Raw genomic sequence first — 23,591 nt, 5'->3', positions numbered from 1 at the left:
AAGCCTTTAAAAGTCTGATCTGAAGAATATATCAAAACTTTTTTTAAGTGATACAAAAATTTACTTTTCAAAAAGCACAAAACAGCAACAAAAAATGGTTTCAGCTGAAGTGTCTCAAAGACATTAAATCTTCACAGGTAATGTTTTTGAGACACACGTTCATTCAGGAAGGAAATTTTTATGGTGCGCAGTTGAAAATAGGTCTGTGTGCTTTCGCACATAAGCTCCGACTCGACAAGATATGTATTGAAATATTGCTAAATTAACAGTCACACTTTTATTTCATTAGAATGGGTTATCCAATTAGAGGTACCTTTTTAAGAAGCATTTCTTTGACATAATCAGCCTAATGAGCGTATTATCACCCATAATACTCAGTATTCATTATTGAATAATAGCTGAGAGTGTACACGAATACCGTCGAAAGTCGATTCGACGTCGTTTGCAGCAACTCGAACTGCGGAACAAAGTATAGCACGTGCAAGAAATGAAGTTGCTCGACTTTCCCAAATTACATCGCTTCGCTCTATAGGCTCTTGAAAAGTTCCCAGAGGCACATTTCTAGATTAAAGGAGAGAACGCTATGATAGCTGATGATTGATGCCTGAAATTGACCCTCGTAGTCTTGGCGACATTTGGTTTTAACAAGATGGCGCTATTTCTCACTCATCCCAACGATCATTGGATTTATTGAGATAATACTTCGCTGAGCAGATAATTTCACGTTTTGTGCCGGTCGATTGGCCACCAAGATCGTGTGACATTCCACCATTAGACTTTTCCCTGTGGGGATATGTAAAATCTAAAGTATATGCGGATAATCCCTCTTCGATGTAGGTCTTGGATCAAAACATCACGCTTATCATTCGCCAGTTACCGGTACAAATGAGCGAACGAGTTATCGGAAATTGGACTCAACGGATGGACCTTCTGTGACGTAGTCGCTGCCAATATTTGAAAGAGATAATCTTCGAAGAATAAACGCCAAAGAATATTCTTTTGAATGGTAGTAAACATTCCCCATTATATTTGAAGTTTAATGTGTTTTTTATTTAAAAAAAGTAGGGAACCTCGAAATCAATCACCCTTCAATTTGCTGGTCTATAAGTCTTGTTGGCGTATATAAGCAAGTACGTTTTGGTCTTTCTTATTTAATTTTTTTTCTGAGGGGAAACATTTTTTTATGTTTGCTCGTACTAACAGCCTCTTTTACTTAGTTAAATTTCTGAATGCTTAGTCGCCCAGCTGCTCATGTTACACTATCAGTGACCGTTTAATGACAGCACATGTGAAAGTTTTTAACTAATTACTTTAAACACTTGTCATGTTGATGAATTTGGTGTTATGAGGCGATTCTTTGTCTTCCCTTTTCCTTCACGTGTCCTTTAAATGAGTTTGACTAATCAACTGTTTTTAATTGTCGTAACTGAATCTAGTTATTTAACACTTTGATAACCACATCTCTTAGATGCTATTAATTTGTGTTAATGTTCACGTAGGTAAAAACTGGTACTTAGTCTGGAAGAAGGATATGTAAGATGTAATCTGATAAAGTGAGAATTTTAAATGAAGAAAAGGTGCAGAAACGAGCAGCAGTCAACCACAATGTAAAGTGTGTACACTTGCAATGAAGAACCGAATACATTAGAAACAGCGACTTTGAAATTTTGCTTAATGCTGTTTATGTCATAGCTACATAAGTGCTTGCGCATGCCACAAGCACGTAAACTCTTGGTAATCTTAAGTGAAATTATAATACCATTTTAATTGGAAAACGTTTAAGACACAGAAATTTGAAATGCGGTACAAAACGGTAGGCTTACTGTTGGCAGCACTTCAGACAGGCATCTACATACACATTTGGAATGATAAGGAAAGAAACTAGAGCACCTCAGGTGAATTAAAATGAAACAAAAGAAAAGCTTATTGACACACGTGCTACTTATCGACGATAAAATTCTTAAAATATAATAATAGATAGATATGATTATAGATTTTTCTAAGGGGATCTGAGTTTTTTAAAATACACGTACATACAAATCAAACACTCTTCGTCATTAACAGGCGTGAGAGCCATAACAAAACTCTTTACATTCGGTTTAATACTAACTCAGTCGATAATTCCGCCCGTTGTTTCATACATTAACCCGACTTTTGCGCGATTCTAATAAAATAATATAATAAAAATATATTCAGAAACGCGAAATTTTATTAAAAAAAGCAAGTTTTAACAAAAAAAAATAGTAGTGTACTATACATTTTTCCAGCAAACCTAGAGATTCTTACTTGTGAGTTGGTTATACGATGCATGGTAATGAAGGAGCTATTAAAAAGTGCAATATAATATGCGTAAAAGCTAATAAATGAGCCTTTGTTAGTATATTAATTACCAGGTTGTTCAATAAGTTCTGTCGTTTGATAAGAAACACCCAAAAGCTGATGCTATAACCTTCTTGGCCGATTTCCGGACACGACCTCGTTTCTTAGCCAAACAACCAGGTTCACACGACTCTTTAGCCTCTTGTTTTGATTTAGGATCATGGTAATAGGTCAAAGTCTCATCCATAGTGATGAATCGACGCAAGAAATCCACTTTATCCTTTTGAATCGCTCCAAATGTTGCTGAGAAAGTCACATTCGAATGTGCTTTTGTTTCATTGTTAGTGAATACGCACCCATTGTGCACACAGCCTTCTAAAACCCAAAATTTCACTTAAATTATAAGTCACGCTGTATAATGAGATGTGTAGAGCCTCTACTATATATCTCTCGGTCAATCGACGATGTTCCAAAACCATATTCTGTATTTTGGCTATGATTTCTGGTGCAGATGCGCATTTCAAACGTCCTTCGGATCGTCTTCGTCTAAATAGAAAATAACTTCAAAGCAGCTGAGATAGTGAATGTTTTGACCAATATTTATATTTTCTATAAAACTGAATAAAATGATGTCAGAAAAAAACATAACTATGAAGTTCATACAACTAGATCTTACGTATCGTAAATAAAAGGACGAAAAATATATATAGGTAAGCTATATACAACAGTATATTTCAGATTTCTTAGCAATATTGGTATTTTGATTGTAAAAAAGAACATTTTCTTAAATGCAATAAAAATAATGTCTTAAAGGAAGGGCTGTGTTGAGAGGTTCATAAGCTATTTTACAAGTTTAGAAGCGAGGTTTTGCTTTTGTGAATTTAATTGTAAGTAATTAACAAATGCCACCACTTTTCCTTTTAGATAACCTCGCTTTTACTAAGGCCATGTTACTAATTATGGTTAATTACCAACCCATAGGCAAGGAAGGAATGGAAAAAAGGAATAAAAAAATATACTAAATATACTAAAAACTCAAAGGATGGGTGTTAAACTGCGAAAAGGCAAAAGAGCAGTCAACTGTAATTAATCTGGAACAGTTGTTAGGTAATTTGTGAAGAAAATATCTGACAGTCTGAAAATGTAATAATTGAAAAGTTTCAATTTTATACTAAAAGACATTAGTGGCGTTGAATAAAAGGCCCTTTATAATGCAAATAAAGCAACAAATTTTATAGAAATATTTTTTTTTTAATATTTAAAAGCTCAAAATCGTGTACCATATACTAATCTAACTATTCTAAGATTTTTAAGAGACTTAAAACCCATATTTAGTATAGAAAGGCTAAAAATGGGTAAGAAACTCACTAAACAGTTATTTTTAATGATTACTATTCGAGTACGCACATTCCTTAATATATTTATTAGTGTGCTTTTACATTTTATTTATATTTTCATACTGCCATATATCTGCAACAGTAGACTGTAGAGAAAACTTGCGTGTACTCGTATAGTATTTTAAGTCAAACAAATAATCAATGACCAGAATAAACTTGGCCGCCAGTTCCCACATGTTCCCACAAAGGGGTATATTTCAGTTGGCCACAAGTCATTGTCTTGTTTTGTATGTGGATCAAGCATTCAGTGATACATTGGTTAACAATGTACTTAACTTCTTCTTCAGCCCGGTGAAATTCTTAGAAACTTCTTTATAGATTACTAGCTGGCCCCGCAGCCGTTATCCTGCGTGAAATTATGTGTTTTGAAATGAAAAGAAAGTTGAATTTATCATTTCATTTTTTTTTTTTCAATGTAACGCAGCTTGATAAACAAAATTTTTTGGTTTCTGTTCCGGTGTACAGAAAAGGTGGCTTTCCAACTCGTGTGCACGCCACGTATATCTAGCCGTGTGAAAAACATAGAATTTCCAAACTTATTGCACACACTATGCGACTATCCTTGTGTCCTGTTGAGTGTCATCTCAAATGCAATTTTCGCTGGAAACTGAAATGGCAAATCGTTGGAACTCAAAGAAATTCGTTGAATCAAGCATTCAGCCCTTTGTATTCGATAGCTGCGTCACCATCAGTCGGGTTCCATTACATAGTTTCGGCGCTTGCAGATTGCAAAACATAATAACGACAGATCAAACTTTGAGACGCAAAAGATGCGGTGGCATACCAAGCCTCTCCAATGAATTTAGAAACTCCACTGGATAATTCACGGCGACGTCTTCAATGGAAAGACGATCGGTCGATTTGTATGAGCGCAAGTCTTCCGGAATTTGATTTTGAATCTTCCAGTTTAAGTCAAGAACATCTGTATTTTTTGGCAGTTAATATTGCGCGTGCATTTAAGGAATCATAGTTAAGATAATTTGGCCAATGTCCGAAGATTGGTGATGAGTTCATCTTTCGTGAATTGATAAACCGCAGATGGAATTGATATCAAACCACCGGAAGCATCGTTTTTTGGGTGGGTTGTGTAAATTCATCCTAATGCATTAGTTGAGAACACACCTGAATGTCCATCTACTGTTCGGTCTTGCTTTCAGCGTAACTATTTCTTCGACGATGCATTCCATGAATGCAAGGTATTTTCAAATAGAGCAATGTTCTCGTAAGCGGATCACTGACGAAAGTTGAGAAAAAAACTCGTCAATGTTAGTTTTGTTGTTGGCGGTGTTACCACCGGCTGTAATGTATTCTCTGGGCTGAAATAAACTCTTTGGCCAATCTCCATATTAACTGCGAGACACACAACAATCGGAAACCGTTCATGAATTGCAAAAGTAAATATCCTACAAAGCGCTTTATTGCAGTTCACGTATGGACCGTATCGTTTAATACCATTAAGCGCCATGTTGCTTCCCTTGGTGACGTACTTACAAACGTATTTTATAGATTACACCAAACTGCAATACTAAACATTGATATGAGTTTAGAATGTGAATTAGACAACAGTGGAGAATATAGTACGATCCATATGTTGTCAACTTCGATATTCATTACTCTAAGTTGTATGGTCGTCTGATGAGCTACGACGATGGAGTGGATATCCATCATTTCCAGTTTGCGATTCCGAAAGAAAAGCAAGCGGATAGTGTTTCGTGCATTTATTGTTAGACATATAAACCGAAAAGGGATTGTAGTGTCCGCAAGGTCCATGAACCATATTGCTTTCCACCACTTCATATAATACTGGATCTTTCACACGTAAAGTTTTCACTGAATAATTTTCAATTGTTCAATTCACAACCTGTCGTAAAGCATCGTAAATCGTAATAGTAATAATTTTTCTCTTGAATAGCTGGAATAAAAAAGCAAGCGATCGAGACTGAACTATTCAAATAATTTCCAAATCAAAATATTGAAAAACAAAACAGAAATTGAAAAAAAAATGTTTTTGGAAAAAAGTTACTTTTTGGAATTATCCAATTTGCCGACTTTTCATGAAAAGTATAAGATGTTTTTATTTCTAAACCTTCCTTAATCCACAAAGAACAACCTCTTAAAATTTCATCAATATTGGTTCAGCCGTTCTCTTAGCGTTACTAACGAACAAACATTCATTCGTTTGTATGAGAAAAAGAAAAGGACTGTTTTTAGGGGTTTTCCGGCAATTATTCGAATAATCCCTGAACCTAAACGAATATTTTAAAAAAAGAATTATCAAATTTCGTTCAGTCGTATTAAAGTTATGAGCGTACATACATTTTGGCGATTCATTTTTACATACATATGTACATATTTATATAGACGAAGATGTAAGGTTGTTTTTATTGTTTTTTTTTTTTTTGAAGAAATGAAATATTGAAATGATTCCTACAAACATGAATTTTGAACAAATGCTTATAATTTGAAATATAATTTTTGTATTTATGAGTTGTATTAAATTTTGACATAAAGAGATAAAAAGTATCCTATGTCCGTCTCCTGGCTCTAAGCTACCTCCCTACCAATTTTCAGCCAAATCTGTTCTGCCGTTCTTGAGTTATAAGTGATGTAACTAACACGACTTTCTTTTATATATATAGATTGCAAAATAAAACGTTTTACTTATTTTTACAGCAACTAACAAAGATTTTTAAAATTGAACTACACTACCGATAAAATTTACTAAAATAGCACCTTTATGGTTCACCAATGAGTATTGCAAAATGTGCGCTGGCATTACAGTTCAAAACACTTTGCATCATTCTTTTTTACTTCACATTCACTTCGACCATCACTTTATATATAATTCCGCTACTAAGTGCACTACTAGCTTTCCAATGCCACATTACTAACAGACAAGTAAATTGAAAAAGAGCAAAATGAGAACTATCAGTTCATTGGTTTACAACTACAGTAAAATACTGTTAGCTTTTACACAATGGAATAAATGTGTGTCAGTTTGTTATCAAAAGGATAGTTTTGCTGAGTAATTTGATAATAGAAAAATGTTACGCAGGCAAATTCTTGTCAAGGGATTCTTATAAGAATGCAGTGAAAATGACGAATGTATGTATGTGCATGTTAGAATGTATTCCGCAAACAAAGAAGACTTTTCAAATGTTGAATTTTTTCACTGCTCTAGTTTGATAAATGAGTTTAAAGGATAATTATCTTCAATCTGATTTATTTATCGATTGTACATTGGTTACGTATACGCAGTGTCGCAGCGTATATGAAATCTAAAGCTTACTTTTTTAATGGCATTTAGAATATTCAGTTTAGTGGTACAAATTTCACTTAATTTATAAATAATACATACTATACTGTTGCTAGTGCATAATAAATTCACAATAATCCGGCTTTCAGTTCTACAAAATTGTGCTTAGCCAGACGTCCATTTATTGCTTTTTTCTAATTCTATACCATTAAGAATTAAGTACTAGGTCTACTAGACTAATTACGGTTACGAGCTTCTGTCTTCGATAAAAATAGATGGTATTAGTAGTACTATCTATGTATCAGCCACAGTAAAACGTAAGCGAGACCTCTAGTATAATTATACGCCTTTTTCTCATATATGACGAAAAATAATTTGATCAATGTATATTTTATGCTCTTAAAGGAAGACCTAACGAAATTTTTAACTCATGTGTATAATCAATTTGCATAATGCATCGATGTATATGGGCAATTAGAAGAAATTGACTATCATCTGATTGAACCCAGCTTCTATTGGTATATATAAAAAGTTCGCGTCAGAAACACCAGTTATTTCATTCATAAAAAAATTGATAGTGTTAGGATATGCGCATTGCGTTCTTCAACAAAGATACTTATGTACTTACCATGTACTTTTTAAGATCACAAAAGAAATAGTTTCACACAGATTTCACCAGAAACACCAAATAGTGAAAAAAAAACTCACAAAAAGCTGGGCTGATGAATGTTCTGATCAAGGAAAATCCAAAAACTGTATAAACTGTATGGTATCGACCATACGATACTATTGGCTCTTGGGTTGATACAACTAGATCTTCTATATGGTAGATAACAGTACGAAAAATGTATATACATAGGTACATAATTTTGAACAAAATTGTTTTAGATTTCTTTGTCAAAACTAAAAAGAACATTTTATAAAATATATTTAAATTTCAAAGGTAAAATGAAATAATATAATATATTTTTTAATGGAAGAGCTGCGTAGAGAAGGTTGGCAACATTATTATATGTACGTTGTTCTCTGCTCTTAAGAATGTAATTGTAAGTAATTAAAAATGCTTTCGGTTTGGTTTTTAGATAACCTTGCTTTTACTAAGGCCATGTTACTAATTATGGTTAATTAGCAACCCACAGGCAAGGGAAAGTAATAAAGGGAAGGGCGGCAAACAAAATAAGTGGCGATGAAAAAATATGCCAAAAACTCAAAATATGGGTGTTAATCAACGAAAAGGCAAAAGAGCAGTCAACTGTAATTAATCTGGAATAGTTGTTAGGCAATTTTTGAAAAAAATATCTGACAGTCTGGACATGTAGTTAATAAAAAATGCATTTTTATACTTAAATCAATCAGTCCGATTTAATAAAAGACCTTTCTGAATGCAACAAAAGCAAAAATGTAAAAAAAAAATTGAAATGTAAATAAATATTAAAAAAAATAAAGACGTAATTTAGTTATATATAAATCTTACCTTACTTATGTTCGCTACGTATAAATATAATAAAAAAAAATTGTAAAATTTTATAAGTAATTTCTAGAAAACTTATCACAGAGACAAATCAATAATTAATATCATAAGCCAAGAGTTGGTTATCAAGTTCAGCTTAAATTTTTTTTTCTATTCTAGCACTCACATTCTTTCAATACATTTAATATTTTTTACTGTTTACTCGTATTTTCATAGCACTTTAAATCTTCTTGCCTTGCAGTTATCTTTGCCTTCCATTAACGTAATTTGCACACAAGTCTCCCATGTGTATACGAGTTAATGTCATGAAATGCAAACAATTTCATATTTAACATATTTCTTTATTCCACTATTTTCTTATAGTGCCTCTGCGGACATTTTTTCAAGCTTAAAACTGCGCGAAATGTCCAACTTTATTTGCCTTTTGCTATGGTAAATAGTGAAGAGTTTAATTTGACATGAAAAGTTGCTCAGGACTTTTGAGTAGAAGGTCATTTGTGTCCGTCACATTATTCAGCTGGGAAAATGAACTCGCATAGATGAAAGCAACAAGTTGTTGAATAACGAACAATGTGAACATGGTTTGTATATACATACATATGCACATACAATATATTCAATGTTTGTACGCACGCCAATATCAAGTACAATTACATTGCAACAGCAAACTGTAGAGAAAACTTGCGTGCACTGTGTTGCTAAGTCAAACAAATAGTTAATAATGACGATGAACTTGGCCGCCATTTGTGCTGACAGTTATATTTTAAGTTTCTACAAATAGCGAATATTGAAATAAACTACAAGCCATTATCTCGCTTTGTATGTGGATCAAGCTTTCAGCGATATTTAACTGCTCCGGTCTCATGGATGTTCAGTAAATTTATTGATGATAATTTTCCAAAAAAAGACTTCTTATATTTTGCTAGCAATAATTCAATAATTTTTATTTTATTCTAAACGCCAGCCAAATCGTTTAACATTTCCAACGAAATCGCGTTTGGAAGGTTTGATATCTTTATGTACTCATGGCTTTCATGGGTCAAGCAATATTACAGTTCAAAGCAATTGCCATTTTCCGTTTCTACTTCGCATTCACTTAGAACATCTTTATGTACAATATATAATTCCGCTACTAAGTGCCATACTAGCTGTCCATTGCCACACCACAAACAGACAAGTTAATTGAATAAAAAGGGCACAGTGAGAATTATGCTGTAGCAAGTTAAGTTAGCTTTTCAATAGAATAAATGTGATCCAATTTGTTGGCGAAAGGATAGTTTTGCTTAGTAATTTGATAACAGAAAAATGTTTCGAAGGAAAATCCTTGCCAAGGAGTTCGTATAAGAATGCAATGAAAATGAAGAATACATATACATATGTGCATGTAAGAATGTATGCCGCAAACAAAGAAGGCTGCTCAATTGCTGACTTTTTTCTCTGTTCTAGTTCTAGTTGGATAAATAAGTGCAAAGAATAATTATCTTCAATCTGACTTATTTACCGGTTATATGTTGGTTACGTATACGCAGTGTCGCAGTGTTTAAAATACATTAGCGTTAGTTTGTTTAAAATCAATTAATATATAAAATTTTGTCGAAAAATTTTCTTCAAATTTATAGGTTATATCCATTAGTGTTACTGATGCATAAAAAGTTTTCAATAATTCGATAGTTAGCTGTCCCAAAATTTAACTTAGCAAGACAACAAATTGTTCATTTTCAAATACTAAGCCACAGATAATTTAGTACTTAGTTTACTACAGTAATTACGGTCACGAGCTTCGAAACCAATTTTGTCTCAGATAGCGAAAAAATTATTCCTAAAATGAATGATAAAAAGTGGACTTTTTTACAAAAACCAACTCTGCTTAAAAAGATAAAAAATATTTCTACTTTCTCTATGGTTCTTGCAATACGCTTCATCAGCAAACAAGTTTTGAACGCAGGTAATTAAAAATAAATCCTAAACAAGCAAACTTTAATGGGAGTGTGTGACAAATTAAGGGGAAAATAAATAATGGGTTTTTAATTAATATTTAATATCCGTGTAATAACATTAAGAGCACGAGCGCCAATGGGTTCAAATTTTATGGAAAAGTTTGTTGGGCATAGAATTTAGAATTAATAAATTGATAATCCCATAATCGCTTAGACTGAATTAATTTTAAAAAATAAACATTATACTTACATTGCTCTTCTTAGAAACATTAACATGAACATGATGAACAAATATTTGTTTTTAATATTATAACGGGTGATTTTTTTGAGGTTAGGATTTTCATGCATTAGTATTTGACAGATCACGTGGGATTTCAGACATGGTGTCAAAGAGAAAGATGCTCAGTATGCTTTGACATTTCATCATGGGCCCTAGAAAAGTTGGCAGAAAATCTGCTTTTTTATCGACAAATTTTGTTCAGCGATGAGGCTCATTTCTGGTTGAATGGCTACGTAAATAAGCAAAATTGCCGCATTTGGGGTGAAGAGCAACCAGAAGCCGTTCAAGAACTGCCCATGCATCCCGAAAAATGCACTGTTTGGTGTGGTTTGTACGCTGGTGGAATCATTGGACCGTATTTTTTCAAAGATGCTGTTGGACGCAACGTTACGGTGAATGGCGATCGCTATCGTTCGATGCTAACAAACTTTTTGTTGCCAAAAATGGAAGAACTGAACTTGGTTGACATGTGGTTTCAACAAGATGGCGCTACATGCCACACAGCTCGCGATTCTATGGCCATTTTGAGGGAAAACTTCGGACAACAATTCATCTCAAGAAATGGACCCGTAAGTTGGCCACCAAGATCATGCGATTTAACGCCTTTAGACTATTTTTTGTGGGGCTACGTCAAGTCTAAAGTCTACAGAAATAAGCCAGCAACTATTCCAGCTTTGGAAGACAACATTTCCGAAGAAATTCGGGCTATTCCGGCCGAAATGCTCGAAAAAGTTGCCCAAAATTGGACTTTCCGAATGGACCACCTAAGACGCAGCCGCGGTCAACATTTAAATGAAATTATCTTCAAAAAGTAAATGTCATGAACCAATCTAACGTTTCAAATAAAGAACCGATGAGATTTTGCAAATTTTATGCGTTTTTTTTAAAAAAAAAGTTATCAAGCTCTTAAAAAATCACCCTTTATAAAGTGGGCGAATAGAGGTAACTTTGTTTGCAACTTTTAATGACATAGCAAGTAACCTCGCATGTCATTAGAGCAAACAAAAAATAATTAAAATTTTATTCTATATTATGCTATAAATTTGGAAAGGTCGAATAAGGGATTACGAGATTAAGTTTGTATAAACGAGTGTATTTATATAGTCTCGCGTCCAACTTCTTCTTCTTTACTGGCGTAGACACCGCTTACGCGATTATAGCCGAGTCAACAACAGCGCGCAATCGTTTCTTCTCTTCGCTACGTGGAGCCAATTGGATATTCCAAGCGAGGCCAGGTCCTTCTCCACTTGGTCCTTCCACCGGAGTGGAGGTCTTCCTCTTCCTCTGCTTCCCGCGGCGGGTACTGCGTCGAATACTTTCAGAGCTGGAGTGTTTTCATCTATCCGGACAACATGACCTAGCCAGCGTAGCCGCTGTCTTTTAATTCGCTGAACTATGTCGATGTCGTCGTATATCTCGTACAGCTCATCGTTCCATCGAATGCGGTATTCGCCGTGGCCAACGCGCAAAGGACCATAAATCTTCCGCAGAACTTTTCTCTCGAAAACTCGCAACGACTCATCGGTTGTTGTCATCGTCCAAGCCTCTGCACCATATAGCAGGACGGGTATTATGAGCGACTTATAGAGTTTGGTTTTTGTTCGTCGAGAGAGGACTTTACTTTTCAATTGCCTACTCAGTCCGAAGTAGCACCTGTTGGCAAGAGTAATCCTGCGTTGGATTTCTAGGCTGACATTGTTGGTGGTGTTAATGCTGGTTCCTAAGTAGACGAAATTATCTACAACTTCAAAGTTATGACTGTCAACAGTGACGTGAATGCCAAGTCGCGAGTGCGACGACTGTTTGTTTGATGACAGGAGATATTTCGTCTTGCCCTCGTTCACTGCCAGACCCATTTGCGTTGCTTCCTTGTTCAGTCTGGAGAAAGCAGAACTAACGGCGCGGGTGTTGAGACCGATGATATCTATATCATCGGCATACGCCAGCAGCTGTACACTCTTATAAAAGATTGTACCTGCTCGATTCAGTTCTGCAGCTCGAACTATTTTCTCCAGCAGCAGATTGAAAAAGTCGCACGATAGGGAGTCGCCTTGTCTGAAAATATCTTGTACCTTAGATTTTGTAGGAAATTGAATAATTTTATCGTAAACCCAACCGTTTAAAAGATATTAACAGTTAAAGTTTGATTATTTTTGGGAAATTTTTTTATTTCTTATGAATTTTATAACTCAATGAAAAAAATCATTATGACTGACTAAACTCATAGGTTTTTGGAGAGGCTTTCTTAGAGGTGTCTAGGAATCTATTTTTCCGTGTACCAAACGAAAAAAATATATTTTTTTTGTATCACCCTAATATACATACATACAATCAAGTTATAACCAAATTTTAATTTTTTTTTCAACAAAAATACTTTCTGTTTTTACCGACTTTTTCTTCTCCTGAAAACTTAAAAAAAGTAATGTTTCGTTATTTTGGATTTTAGATGACTATACATATATGAGTATAATATTATATATACGAAACCCAATTACCCAATTGCTACAAATAAAAGCGAAGATTATCATGCAACATGTGGTTGTTGCATAGTTTTTAGCTGTTGGCTAAGGCTGCCAACAACATGTTTATAAACAACATATACACGTTTATGTACTCTGAGAAACCTCTATTATGGATAGCAAATGGAATTTCTCTCAGGAAACATTTTTATGGCAAAGCTCACCACAAATAAGAGACAAAATATAAAAAATTAAGTAATTATGCTGTATAATATAACACCAAATCAAAACTGCCATACTTAAAAAAAATTATCAATTAATTAATTATTAATTTGAACAGCTCTATAGCATACGAAGAAAATTATATTACTGTCTGGAGATTTATTGGACATTATTTTAAACCAAACTTGCTTTCCAAAACATTCTGTAAGTGCAATAAGAATTAATAACTTGAAAATCTGAGACTAAATTAGTTGAAAAAACGTCAATCTTTTAAATAAGATATGGGGAATATTCCAATACTTTTTATTATTGCAACAGTATTTCATTAAAATATGAAGGCAGAACTTGTAAATTTTGTCAATAATAAATTAGTACAATAATTTTATTATATTTAACAAAAATATGAAAATATTTAAAGTGACCTACAACTTGCTGATAATAGTTTATAAAATATTATATGTATGTCCGCTATAAATCCAAGAAATCTTTGCTCCTTTAACTCTTTTATATGTTTTCTCTCTTTTTAGCTACAACTCAGAATGAGAGTATATGCATTAAAAAAACTCAAAGTGGAAATAAAATGTACTCACCAATTTCTTTATACAGCAAATTGTGAGGATAATCTCTTCATCTCATTCCACACTCACAACAATAAACTATCTCTTCTTAATTGTTATTAGAAATAAAATATACTCTCTCTCTCTTTTTAAAGCTAATGTAAAGTATAATCTCTTTACTTTGTTCCACATTCACACCTGCAGACTTTCTCTTCGTAGTTGCCACTCAAGCGCTCTGTGTCCTAAAGGAAATGTGGAAGTAGTGCGCGTCCCAAAAAGACTCTTTGACATGCGTAGCTTAATTGTGTCTCTGTTGCATTATTTAGTTTATTTTCGTCTGTCTCAATAAGCGGATGTGCAAAGACTAGTTAACGGTAATATTTATAACACATAAACAAAAAAACTTTACGACAATGTACGGCGCGCCTGTTGTCTAATAATGCGAAAAGAAATTTCCTGAAATTTATGTAAATGAAATGCAAAAAATTTTGTCTTAAGTTAAAATATTTTACTGAAATGCCAAAAATAAATGAAAATTTGAAAATTGTTGGAGTGGAAACATATACATTAATATATATTATATTTAAATTAAGTTAATTTGAAGACTAAAATAAAATAACGCTGTGGATTAAGAAATAAAATTTAAATGCTCAAATGGTTTAAGAATCATATTCGATTTATTAGAAAAAAGTGTGTTCCAATTCAACTCTCACTTTAAAGTCGAAAACTGCTTTTAATTTTATGCAGCAGTGAAGGCATAACAGTTAATACCAAACAAAAATATATCCAACACTAGATAAAAAAAAACGCTTATTTACACTTTCAATTAACTGTTTATTACTCACTTGAAGCCTCGTTTTCTTTTTAATTTCCTACTACATTTTTATAAACATTTAAACTTTCATCAACATTTAAATATTTTGGCCCACAAAAATGTGCTTTATCATAAATTGAAATAAAAACAACTCTAATAAAAAGTCACATTAAACTAAACGACTTGACTCAATGGCTCTTAAGCCACTTTGCAACTACTACGAATTGTCCTTAAGTGAAGTGATTTAGTGAGTGAAGAAGCTGCTATGAGAAGAAGATCGTAAAACAGAGGAGAGACTATTAAACTAACGGAATATTAAAAGTATATTATACAAGTAAGTAAAGGCTAAGTTCGAATGCAACCGAATATTCTTTTACTCTTGCAACTTGCAAACATCAAAGCCAGGGAAAAACCTTAAGAGGCAAAATGTCAACTAGAGAATCAAAATCGAAGCAAGTATTTATACACTGACCATCATAGTCATACTCTAACCGACATAAGGTTTGCTAGAAAAACGAAAATCACTATTTAAAGTGTATGGGATTTGAGGGTAGTATCAACCCGAGTTTATCTAATTTGGCAATACCACATATAATTATCATGCCAAATGCAAATAAAATGTTCCGTGATATTCGTTAATGTACCCCATATTTATTATATGGGAGAGAAGTCAAGTTTTCATTCAATTATATCCATTTTAGGCATAAACATATACTGTTATGAGTAAAACACGTTCTCTCATTTTCATTGAGATATCTCAACTCTTGGCCGTTTTTTGCGGTATAATATCAAGTTGAAGTTCGAAAATCGTTGTATTGGGCATGTGGGGGCTACTAAGTGAATTATTGACCAGATACAACTCATTGTAGACAGAGTCATAGCTTAGTCAGGGAAGGATTATCACATGCAAATTAATTCTAATAAATTTAATTGCATCTACGCTACACAAGGTCTTCCTCTACATGTACAGTGGGACATGTTGGAATAGAGCATAGAAATGAAAATATATTCGATAGCGGAAAATAATAGTTAAATGACCGAAAAATATGAATCGAACAATTAAAATGTATGTAAAGAATGGATTTAAAGATATTATCGAAGCAATGTAGTCAGATATATTTATAAAATTTTAGTTTGTTTAAATGAATTATCATAATTAAATTAATTATTTAGGGACTTCATTTTTGCAACCTTTGCAGGTGGAGAAAGCAGAATTATTTTGTGGCTTTGTGCTTCAATTAATCTACTTTTTCCGTTTTTCAATATCAAGTATTCACTATATTTTTATATTTTTAGCGAATCGAATTTTTTAGCATCTGAAAAAGAAAACCATATTTCATACTCATAAATAATAGAGAAGACTTTCCACGAGAATAAAAATAGCATATTTTCTGCGGTGAAAATATATTATGCAATTTTCCACTGAATAAAAGCTCAGAAACGAATTATTGTTCCGGCCTTTGGCTCCCACTTGAACACCGCTAGAACAAATCTATACACTATAAATTCTCTCTAAAAAAATATTAATAGAAAGTTATTACCTTACAGCCAAAGAAAGTGCATTCAAAAACTAAACGAGCAATTATTTATAACGATCGTCATCTTGGTTACCCATGGCGTATACGTAACCTTGACAACCAAGCGAGCTAGGTGTAGCACAGCTGCCTACGAATATTTAGTTATGTTTGTAAATTTACACGAGAAATTCTCTTTTAATATATATTTATCTTTGTACTCGTGTACATTTACACAAAGTCATATCTTTAGGGTATGAGCGACAAAATATTTGCGTACAATGTACATTTTAGTACACAGCACACCCATGTAGTATATATATAAATGCGAATACTGTACACAATACATATGCACAGTGCGTATGCGTAATATCCTTTGCTCGACATAACAAAAATGATGATTAAGGAAAAGATGTGTTCAGAATTCTACTATAAAATATGATTATAAATACATTAAACAACTTTTAATTATTGACACAACAGTAAAATGCTATACTGCCCTATAATTTAATAATTAATGAATGAATTAATATCCATTTAAAACTTAAAAGTACTACTGGCTCTTTTGGAATGGAGTTAATTTTTATCGTAATTAAGTACAGTTTGTCAAGTAAGACTTTACCGACAGTTAATGAAAGATTTCGCTCTAATTCCTTCGCGAGTCGATAGCGGAAAGCTTTGTCCTTGATGCATTGTCAACAAAGGTTCAGTTGTCGTTGATCTTTTGAAAGAGAATCACGTTAAACGCCATGTACTTAGCACTGTACGCGTCGAGCTACGAAGCTGTGTTCCTTTGCATCCACCCGAAAGGTCCAAAATGTCGCAATCAGCGGCTGCTAAATATATGAGAAAGTCGAAGGCATTTGTACAGAAATGGATACAGCGATATATAGTGGCTAGAAATGTCGATGATTTACCAGAACGTGGTTCGATAGGAAAAGTGAACAAAAAAGATGAAAAAAGAGGAGTAAATCTGTTTTCGCGGAATCCTGCTTTAGCACTGCGGAAAAGACAAGCAAAATTAATGGCAAAAGGTTTAGATATATCATACGAAACTATCCGAACCCTTCTTCATACTCATGATCTGAAATGGAGGAACTTAATGAAGAAGCCTCTGTTGACTGAAAAACTTGTGACAAAGCAACTCGCTTGGGCGCATGAGAATATTGATAGAGATTTTGGAAATGTCATTTTTACTGATGAATCTTCTTTATGGGCACGTTATTTTCCCACGCGAGCCAACTTCCACGAATAGGCTTGTTCAGCGGACCGTAAGGGCTTTACTGCCATCTGCCAAACAATGGTTCACCAAAACAAATGAAGATTGGATTCTGCAGGAGGACAACGATCCTAAACACCGCAGCAAGCTCTGTACTCAGTGGAAAACTCAATCTGGCATCGTTACATTGGTTTGGCGTCGCAGTCGGCCGATGCAAACCCTATTGAAAATATGTGGGCATATATTAAACAGAAGCTTCGTGAAAGACGCACATACACTTCGAAGCAGTTGCCTTACGAAATTCGTCGGATCTGGAGATCCTTGTAACTAGAATACGAGTCAAATTAGTAGAAAGCATGCCTCGGAGATGCCAGGCAATTATCGACGCCGGTGGTGACTGGACACATTATTGCCCAAATTGCATTGTTTGTAATGTGTATAATGTATATAAAAATATGTATGAAAGTTTCATAAAATATTTTTTTTATAAATTATCCCGACCACGCTCTTACTTGACAGACTTGAAAGGAGCTAGATCTGAAAACTTAGAATCATTTTTAAGTTAATAAGGCTTTTGACTTTTGGATCAGCTTAAATGAGTTTAAAAAATAATTTCTTTTTCTATTCAAACTAAAGCTTATGTAACATTAATAGGCCCCGGAAACACCTCGATAATAGCTGCCATATTAATACGCACATATATTAATAAAAGCGCATCCGCAACATTTCATTTGCTTGTCAATTTTACTTGGTGAAACTGCTCTTCTTTTATTAAATATGTATGTATTTACATCACTTTACGAACACATGTGCAACGGCATATTTATAATGGTGACTGCCAGCTGTTGAAAACACGTTGGCAACATATTTTAGAAATTTTTCAAATTTTTTTCACGCCATTTCCTGCTGAGCTCACATCGAACCCAATGGTCACTCATTGAATATTCAAATAGGAATTTTAAAATGCATTTACACATATGTACTTACGTACATTTATAATAGAAAGATCGTTTGGGCTAGATGTACATATGTAGGCGTGTATAGTTATGTGTGCTGTTATGAATTTAGTTCAAACAGTTTTAATTTTAATTTTAAAATTTTTTGTATACCTTTACCAAAGAGATAGGGGAGAATTAAGCGAAGCGACAAAATTCATGTGCATTTTTACTTTTAACAAAAAATCACAAAATAAAATTTTATAATTTCATTAAAATTGTTAAATTGAAGGATTTTTAACGCACCCTGAATTATAATATTGCTTAATTAAAAACTTGTAGAACAATCTATATTGCTTTTTAGGGAGAATGTGTTTTAATATAACTGAGTTAACATAGATTTTTTTTGATCAATTACCCATACTACGAGTATACTATTTCAGCCCATAGGGTGATTTTTTAAGAGCTTGATAACTTTTTTTAAAAAAAAAACGCATAAAATTTGCAAAATCTCATCGGTTCTTTATTTGAAACGTTAGATTGGTTCATGACATTTACTTTTTGAAGATAATTTCATTTAAATGTTGACCGCGGCTGCGTCTTAGGTGGTCCATTCGGAAAGTCCAATTTTGGGCAACTTTTTCGAGCATTTCGGCCGGAATAGCCCGAATTTCTTCGGAAATGTTGTCTTCCAAAGCTGGAATAGTTGCTGGCTTATTTCTGTAGACTTTAGACTTGACGTAGCCCCACAAAAAATAGTCTAAAGGCGTTAAATCGCATGATCTTGGTGGCCAACTTACGGGTCCATTTCTTGAGATGAATTGTTGTCCGAAGTTTTCCCTCAAAATGGCCATAGAATCGCGAGCTGTGTGGCATGTAGCGCCATCTTGTTGAAACCACATGTCAACCAAGTTCAGTTCTTCCATTTTTGGCAACAAAAAGTTTGTTAGCATCGAACGATAGCGATCGCCATTCACCGTAACGTTGCGTCCAACAGCATCTTTGAAAAAATACGGTCCAATGATTCCACCAGCGTACAAACCACACCAAACAGTGCATTTTTCGGGATGCATGGGCAGTTCTTGAACGGCTTCTGGTTGCTCTTCACCCCAAATGCGGCAATTTTGCTTATTTACGTAGCCATTCAACCAGAAATGAGCCTCATCGCTGAACAAAATTTGTCGATAAAAAAGCGGATTACGGAACACTGATTTTGGTAATAAAATTCAATGATTTGCAAGCGTTGCTCGTTAGTAAGTCTATTCATGATGAAATGTCAAAGCATACTGAGCATCTTTCTCTTTGACACCATGTCTGAAATCCCACGTGATCTGTCAAATACTAATGCATGAAAATCCTAACCTCAAAAAAATCACCCGTTACATTTTTGCTCGACTTTTCTGCCAACTACTGAAATCTATAGCATTTCAATAATATTTCTGCGAAAATTCAAATATAATTAAAACTTTTATTTAATTCTGTATCTTTTTTTTCTTTATTTTTTATTAATTTTCTTTTCTCACTTTTTCAGTTAGGTGAGTGCTGAGATAAATGACATTACACTCATGTATTTCCTACAGTTGCGTATACGTACTGGTGCTTATGTGTCTGTTAAAAAATTCCACACCAAATGTGGCAATTAAAGATATCAAACTACACTACTACATACATAAGAAAATCAATTTCCGGAGTTCGCAGAAGTTCACACACAATTTAAAAGAACACGTGAAGCAGTCAAAATACTTGAGTTTCTCTGTTAAATACACATATTCATGTTAGCATACAACTATGTAGAGCAACAGTATGATTCTTTATGCAAAAGCGTTAATGCACAAATACGTGTGCATATATAGACGTACATAAGTATATGCTTTTAATTATGTATATAATATGTATATGATTGTATGTAGTTCTATATACTAAGTATGCGTGTTGACTTTTGCACACAGTACCACCTTCAATGAGCAACCGCACCAGAGTATTGTGGTGCCGACGATCTGTTTCAGCATCGCCACTAGCTAACCGTGTATTTCACCACTTTATGTGCTATGAACACTTGACTGACCACTAATTGGTGTTTCCGCTGCAACAGAATTCGCGACAAAAGCATTACCACTCGAAGGCATACACATACATGCACATAATGAAATGTGACATTTTTAAATATAGCAGAGTGTATGTATTCTATGATCTTAGTAGAAATTTTTGAGGTGATGCTTTTTTACCTCAATGTCTTCAAACTGGAGATGAAGGGATGTGCGCTGGGTTTACCAAGTTTAAATGTTTAGCATAATAAGCTACCTTGCAGAAGGAAACTATACTTGTAAGTAGTTGCCGGTATACTTGCGTTGGATACTAAGTATAGCAGAAAATTATTTTGCGAATGTCTCCTAAAACTAGTATATTTGAAGCGCTGAGAACAGACCCACTTCAATGACATTTTCGAATATTAAAAATTACAGTATTCTGATATAACGGATATTCGAATATGGGTAAAAATATTGGTTAATATTTACAAAATGCTGACTGCGAGCGAACTTGCCTACGGTAGTCGATATACAAAATTTTAAATCCGTGTCAGAGCCAATGCTTTCACCAGACAAAAAAAAAATAATCATTATAATTTTCGCTTTTGATGCTAACTCTCCACTTCTATAGTAATCTAAGTATTATTTGCTGCTATGTTATTATACAGAATATGTTACTTACTACCACCAGAACTGCCTAATTTATTGTGCGCTTATAATTGGCATTGCAATTACCACAATTGTTAAATGAGTTAGCTCCAAATTTTGCTCTCTGACTAAAATTTCCATATTTCGAACTACATACAATAATAAAATTTCAGGACCACCAAAAGTCACTTCATTATGCCTCTTACTCATTTTGCACCTATAGTAGTTGCATTAATTTGCGTGCTGCTATTATGTTAATTAGTATGTGTGTGGGCAGTTGATTTACGTTTTAGTATGGTATATCATTGGAGAATTAAATTGCATATGTGGAAACTTATAGCGCTCTAGCGAGTATAACTAATTTATTCATAGATGCAACTGGGCACTGTGATGAATAACAAGATGGCTGCATTAAATTAATGTGTAATAATTTTACAGAAGCAGACCCAGTTTCCAAAATGTTATTTTGTTGTCATGTATTCACGACAGACAGGCTAAGGATTGTAATAATAATAATTTGAAATAAAAACACATTATTTTAATAAAATTCTGTTCATATATTCAGCATTTTTGCCTTGAATGAAGGTTCAGCTGTTTTAGCGAAATTTCATAACGTTTTCATAACGAGTGTTGACTAAAGGTTGGGAAAGACCATACCAGGCTTTAAAATGCTTATGATATTCAAAGCTTAGTTCATGCATTTTTTTCTATCATTGACTTTTAGTAAACTCTATTTTTCGTAAACGATATACTATCTACAACATTCCTTCATAGCCCAACAGAACACAGTGTGTATTTGTCTCCAAATTGGCAGGAAATACTTAAAAAACCTTAGCAATAAGCCATCGATACAACGAACTATATACCTAACATGGAAAATGAGACACTTCAGTGGGATCTTATGTCTCTTTCCAAGAAAAATACAAAAAAAAACCACCAAAACGTCTTTATTGAACCCAAATAATCTTAAAAAATAATTATGCAAAAGAAGGGTGGGAAGCAACAAAATTCAAAGATGCGTAAATAAAAAATCTTTCGCATGCCAGATTTCACAGAAAATTCATTTTAATTTTTCACCTCATATCGCTTTGGGGCGATTCTCGTGTACCTTTGTTTGTCTAAGCAACGACAGCAACAAAGAACATAAGAAATGCCTGACGGAATGCCAAAAGTAACAGAATATAGGATTGAATTTACTTTGTCCGAGTTTTTTATTTAAATTCAAGCTTATATATCTTCATTTGTGAAGCAGTCGGAAGAAAAGTGATATTACAGACCGAATGTTGGTATTTCTCTTTCTTTGTGATAACTTTTTATATTTCTTGCATTGCGAAGTTAATTTTTCATTGCCTGTTTGGTGGGACTACGGCCTTATTGTGAACACTGGCCTACAGATTCCAAGTAATGAACTAATCTCTGTATTATAGTTTTCACATTTTCGATTTGAATAATGTTCTCATATATAAAGCTCAACTTAGCTTCTAATATCACAAAGTATGTTTTAATAAAGGGCTCTGGGACATACAATAACTCGAAAACGATAAATGAAATATGTATGCCAGGTTAAGAGGACCAATCTTACAAGAAAATTAAAAAACCAAAATATACCAATACATATTAACCAACTGAAGCTTAATGCTATATTAAAAACTTCTAGTTCAAATGTAATTAAGTAGTAATATATATTTTCTTCAGTAAGTATGTATTTCCAGCGCAATTCCCTAGAGGGCACTGATATACATATACAGTTGTGTATGTTAAAATAACAAATAAATTTACATGCTAATACCTTTCATACAAAGAGACCTTAGGTTCATGTTACATGCTACATATTATGGCCTTTTATAAGAGAGAAAAAACCAAATTAGAAAGCAATAAGTTCAAAAGTCATCTGAGCGAACAATGAAAACAAGCTGACTAATTGAAATTGTTGAAATTATTACAGCAAAATGACAGCTGAGCTAAACCGATGAAGACAATGAAGCAGCAAACAATTAAATTAACACCCCCATGTGAGAAAGACTCGTAAAATGTCAATCATATCACTCAAATGTACATCAACAGAAGCCACTAAAAATCACAATTAAATCCGCAGATTATACAATTTGCAGAGAAATTTCCCACAAAAAGGAATAAGACAAGACAATAATTTAATTATTTCAAGTGACATATTCTCTCTCCCTCTCTTTTCTCTACTGCTGCAAAAATTGGAGACTACAATGCCATACGCATTCGTAATAATTTGGACGGTAATGTACAGAGACAGTTACTTACAAAATATCGAGGAAGTAACCTAGTTTAAACCTTAATCTGACGTGAAGAACTTTACAGCAGCTTTTTTTTTTAAATAGATAATTTATTCATATGTCATCATATCACTTAATTTAACCCAGTTGAATAAAACAGGCTTAGTAAAGTTCTGGGCCGTGATGTGTTTTTTCACCAGCTTATTTGTGCTCGTATGTCTCTGCTACGCGTTCACAGAAATGATACAGATCTTTGACACAGTAAACCAACCTGTGTAGTCACCTTAATC

Source organism: Bactrocera dorsalis, chromosome 4 (assembly GCF_023373825.1).
Source record: "Bactrocera dorsalis isolate Fly_Bdor chromosome 4, ASM2337382v1, whole genome shotgun sequence".
Classification (NCBI taxonomy): Eukaryota; Metazoa; Arthropoda; class Insecta; order Diptera; family Tephritidae; genus Bactrocera; species Bactrocera dorsalis.
Note: the sequence above shows the minus strand (reverse complement) of the source record.